This window comes from Rhagoletis zephyria, unplaced genomic scaffold (genome assembly GCF_001687245.7).
Source record: "Rhagoletis zephyria isolate East Lansing unplaced genomic scaffold, Rhagoletis_zephyria_1.1 Rzeph_scaffold_01050, whole genome shotgun sequence".
NCBI lineage: Eukaryota > Metazoa > Arthropoda > Insecta > Diptera > Tephritidae > Rhagoletis > Rhagoletis zephyria.
In genome coordinates, this window is record NW_016158134.1 from 71,400 (window position 1) to 77,257 (window position 5,858).

The 5,858-nt window shown below is 39.8% G+C and overlaps 1 protein-coding gene across 11 annotated transcripts in view; it reads right to left on the bottom strand.

Annotated features, from left to right (window-relative positions):
- The window catches only part of D12 (YEATS domain containing 2 homolog D12), a 48,951-nt gene that overhangs the window by 12,071 nt on the left and 31,022 nt on the right, over positions 1-5,858 (bottom strand). The gene's annotated exons all lie outside the window — the stretch shown is intronic.

A 5,858-nucleotide genomic window follows, 5' to 3' on the forward strand; every position in this document is an offset into this window, starting at 1 on the left:
GTCCAATCTTATATCGAAATGAGCCAATAATAGCCAAATAATCTTCAACCGATAGAAATTTTTCGTTCACATGAATGCCATCGAATTGAGCACGTCCCATCCATGATGGTAAGCCTCTGAATTTCCTATCCATTACATCCGCTTGGGCAGATTCGTCGAATACAGTGGCTTAATTTGGTCGTGATTGTGGTGGATCGGATAGCGAATAGTTGGGATATAAATGAGATGGTTGATTAATTGGTTCTTGGATATGTGACGTTATAAGACCACGGTAGGTATTGATCGTTTGAGTTTGTAAGGTTGAAGGACCACTNTCCCTTACGCGTTTTTTGAACACGGGCATTGATCAGACGCAACCCCCGGTCGTGTACATTTGTAGCAGATCTCCCTATTCGGTTGGGTTCGACACTTTTTGAAGTGATGGCCCCACACGAGACATTTTGCACATCGTACATTTTCGTCGCCCTCAACAGCGAGAAATGGGTAGACGATAGTTCCTACTTTCATATCATTCTCCTTTGGATTTTTGTCGTTTTTATAATCCTCGACTGGTTTCGAATACCAACGTTTCTGAGATGCTTTAATTGGTTTCTTTTGCTTGTTCACGTATGCACATTCCCTGTTATCGGAGTCGGACCCAGGAAACGAAGCGGTATATTCCGAATGTGAAGAATCATCCGGTGGATCATGTATTGCCGAAATTTCCCGTGGCGCTGATCGCTGTCTATAAGAGCGGGTTCTTTCCGGACGGGGTGTGGCAACAATGAACGAATGTGGTGCAATTCGCTGAGCGAACTCACGCAATTGCTCCAACGTGTGGACTTGTCGAGTGTGGACGAGTTCACGCAGATGATCGGATAAGGTTCCAATGATGATATCAACGTGGTCCCGTTCATCCAGACCACAGGAATTACCATGCAATTGGAATGTCAAGTCATCGATATGTTTCAGCAGTGTTTGCGAACGTGGATCGAATTTAATCTGTGCGTATGACATTATTACTTGGGCCCGAGTATGTTTGTTGAGGACACGAGCACGAAGTTTCGTGCAAAAATCTTGATAATCTCCGAAGTTTCTCAGTTCGGTGAAGTACCATTGTCGAGCGGCCCCCGTGAGTGTGGGTACCAAACGCGTAACCAATTCATAGTCGGTCCAATCTTATATCGAAATGAGCCAATAATAGCCAAATAATCTTCAACCGATAGAAATTTTTCGTTCACATGAATGCCATCGAATTGAGCACGTCCCATCCATGATGGTAAGCCTCTGAATTTCCTATCCATTACATCCGCTTGGGCAGATTCGTCGAATACAGTGGCTTAATTTGGTCGTGATTGTGGTGGATCGGATAGCGAATAGTTGGGATATAAATGAGATGGTTGATTAATTGGTTCTTGGATATGTGACGTTATAAGACCACGGTAGGTATTGATCGTTTGAGTTTGTAAGGTTGAAGGACCACCCATCCAGGTATGATTCCGGGTCGTTGGCATGGTTTGGTTCATGTCACGAACGTCAGGTATTGGTGTCTGTAAATGAATCCGGTCACGGATCATTTGCTGTTGCATCTGTGTTTGGGTTCTCAACAACTCGGACACCATTTCGGACAGTTGGTGTAATGAGGGTGTTTCGTCCCGCCTGACACTGAATTGAGAACGGCTGGTACAGTATTTGAATTAACCGTACTAGTGGTCAGGGTATACCGTGGTTCAGTTGCCTGAACCGAAGTCGGTATATTCGGGTTTGGAATCGAATCTGAAACTCAAATACCAAGTTGTAAATTCAGATTATTAAAAAAATTCGACCAACGGTAGACGTAAAGTCCGTACTATTACGGTCCGAGTTATAAGATGGCGGTACTCGATTTAAAATCAATACCGGATTTCCTTCTGTTTATTATTATTATGATTCTATGATTGTGTCTAAGCCTAATCAGCGAAAACCAATCTATGTTAGTTTCGAATATCCAATTTAAAAAAATAATGCCGCATAAATCGATCACTATTTGAATATTGCTTTTAATCTAATTAGTTTAACATAAAATTCACGCTCAATTGGTTATATATCTCATGTGATTTTCGGTCCAAAATTTTGTTTAGTATTATACCGAACGTGGGCTGAGAATGGCGTTTAACGCACTAGCTCGAATCTTTTTATGGACCAAGTTGTTTGCTCCCGGGATGCAGCGAAGGCCTTGAATTCTTGGGAGTATTTCATGTATCTCCTTCGGTCCCTTCTGTCGCCAACAAGGTACGCAACAAAGATCAAGACTATCCACCCCCGAATTTACCGGAAGACCAAATCAGACTGAGAATATTCAACCAGTTTGAGAATGTTAANATCAGACTGAGAATATTCAACCTGTTTGAGAATGTTAAACGAAATTAATTTGATACGAGTTTCAAATTTTATTGGGAATGAATACCCAAAGAAATTACAAAAAAATAAAGAAAAATTAATAGTTTGGTTCAATTAATATTGACCGTGTTATCGGTTATGTTGACGAAATGACAAGTTATTGGTTCAAAAATCTTGAACGTCGATGTGTGGTGTAACTTGATTAAAAAAATTTAATTAACTTGCCTTTCAGAATTGGCGAATTGAACTGAACGAGAATGAGTATGACTGCTGATCAATGGTGTTCGCATCGCAGATCGATCACGGAAATAAATAATCAAAATATTCACCAAAATTTTGATTGAAAACGAGCTCCAATAAAAATCAATTAAATCATGCCGTGTGAAGACTGAGGACGATATTGATTTACAGTGATTATGAATTCAAAAAATAATTATTTGATTCAATATCAATGATGCTTTATAATAGCGGAATTTCTAAAAGAAAAAATTTATCAAAAATCTATTAAACTCGAATATGTACGGTTCACCGACGTAAAATTTTGTGACCAACAAAATGAGGAAAATAACTAAAAGATTTTAATTTTTCCTTAAATCTTATTTTATGATGTATTAAATTGATTCGATGATGAAATTGCTATATTCCCTCAGCTGAGCACGCGGTTATTTTATGCCGGGCTTAAGTGTGGCTATGTTCAACAAAACTTATTCTTTTTCACCCGTTTACACCTTTTCAAGTTTATAATGAGAAAATACAAATTGATAATGAGAAATGAAAATTCATATTGAGAAAATACAAGTTGATAATGAGAAATGTAAACTCATATTGAGAAAGTACAAATTGATAATGAGAAATGTAAATTCATATTGAGAATATATAATCTGATAATGAGAGATGTAAATCGATATTGAGAAAATACAAATTGATAATGAGAAATAAAAATTCTTATTGAGAAAATACAAATTGATAATGAGAAATGTAAATTCATATTGAGAATATATAATCTGATAATGAGAGATGTAAATCGATATTGAGAAAATACAAATTGATAATGAGAAATAAAAATTCTTATTGAGAAAATACAAATTGATAATGAGAAATGTAAATTCATATTGAGTAAATATAAATTGATAATAAGAACACGTAAATTCATAATGAGAAAATATTAACACTCAAGTCTATCGTTGGATCATTAGCGAAGATTCGGAAGCAAAACCAAGAGGTGTAAGCGACCGCAAAAGGCTGACTGAAGACAACTTGATGACTATGTTATCCTGGCTTGAAGGTGACTGCAGTTTTACCCTTGGACAATTAAAAAGAAAAGTACAAAACCAGTTTAATGTAGAATTGAGCACCAAATTATCTCGAGGGCAATCTGTACAGTTGCAAAAAAGTCCATACGCAACCAATAACCATGAACTCGCAGGATAACAAATTAAAACGAGCCGAAAGTGGTAAACAAATAGCATGAAAGGATGAAACAAATTTTAATTTGTTTTGCCGAATGTCACGAGGCCGATAAAAAAATTGGCCACCGCGCCACTCTACAGCTCCCTGCTTTCAGAGGGCCAAACGTCCACTTTATTGATGCAATAACCACAGCTGAAGTGTTACACATAAAAAGGCAAATGGGGGCGCTCACACACAGCGGGGGTGTAAATGAGTTGTCCAACTTTAATTTCGGGTTGTATATATTATAAATTTTTTTGGCAGTGTCCTTTGATGCTTGCTTTAATTCACCCAATATCGCGACATTAGCTCGCAGACTCCAGAGTAAAGTACTTGCTCTCCATTGATATAATTTTTTATGTTCTCATTATCAATTTACATTTTCTCATTAGGAATTTACGTTTTCTCATTATCAATCTATATATTCTCATTACGAACTTACATTCCTCATCATCAATTTATATATTCTCAATATGAATTTATATTTCCCATTATCAATTTTTATTTTGTAATTATGATTTTATATTTCTCATTATCAACTTATATATTCTCAATATAAATTTATATTTCTCATTATGAAGTTGTACTCACTCAATATGAATTTGCGCTTCTCATTATCAATTTAGGATTTCTCAATATGAATTTACATTTTCTCATTATAAACTTGAAAAGGTGTAGTTGGGCGCCAATGATTTGCTTGACCTTTTCTTGTCGGTCCAAACAGGAATCTCGATAAATTGTTGTTGGGTAGCTCGTTTCCAATGGGATGGTGATAATAATGAGGTTGACTTACGTTTGATGATTTTGGGATTACCGGTGTACGGTGGTCTAACTGCTGCCAAATGAATAGACCAGAATTTATATCCACAGAATTAAGATTTTCACAGGTAACAACTTGGTTGGGAATTTGCCGGAAGGAATGTGGTAGAACAATGCGGATAAGTATATTCCCCAGGTATACGCACTCTGAGGATTGACTTTAACCAAACCAATGCCGTCAGCTTTAATAATTGCTTGTTGTTCGGTCCGTGTCCAATTCCAAAAAAGGCAAAATATTTTTCTCGCCTCGTGGTATGTGCCCACCGTTTCTTTTATCGTATGTCAGTCTGGGCATTTTCATAGTGGCTGTTGTTGTTGTTGTTGTTGTAGCGGCTACAACAACCCCGCCCAGATCGGCTGATATCTCAGTCGTTGTCGTCGAGTTCCACTAACGGCAGCCCAAGAAGCGTGCAGCCTCTATGGGGTCGGTCCACAGGGACGTCGCCGTTAGGGTTGTGGGGTTTTCCGGGCATGCGAAGAGATGTTTCGAGTCGTGAGGGGTCTCTCCGCATGCCGGATATTCGTTCGGCACATCCGCATTTAGCCTACTCAGGTAGGAGTTAAGCCTACTGCAGTAGCCAGAACTAAGTTGGGCTAATGTTGTTCTGGTCTCCCGAGGCAGATGGAGCTCCGTCGCGTCAATGTCCGGTGTTTGTGGGCCTAGAATGGCATTCACAGGTCTTGAGTCCACATAACTCGAGACTGCGACCCTTTGAATGCAGTTCAGGGCCTGTCTGTGAGCTGACGGGTCCAGAGGCTGCTTAATGAACCTCTGTCAGTTCATATAGATGCCTCCTGACGTGCCTCGGCGAGGGTTCCTCTGCAAGCAGCCGCCTATTTGGGTGGCCACATCTGTGGCTCCCAACCAGAAACTGCTTGCAGAGCGTCGTGTTGTGCTCCCTAATTGGGAGCATTTTCGCCTCATCGTGGAGGTGGTGTTCTGGTGACATCAGGAGGCATCCGGTCGCTGCCCTAAGTGCTATTTTTTGTACCGTCTGTAGCTTCGTCCACTGCTTCCTACTAGTCCCCGGCGACCACACTGGTGCTGCGTAGTTTAAAACCGGCCGGTTTATTGCCTTGTATGTTGCCAGCAACGTTTCGTTGTCTTTGCCCCCCCAAGTACTGCCGGCTAGCGACTTGAGGACCTTGTTGCGGCCCTCTACTTTATTGACAATAGCGGTTACATGCGCAGAGAAGGAGAGCAGGCTGTCGAATGTTACTCCGAGTATTTT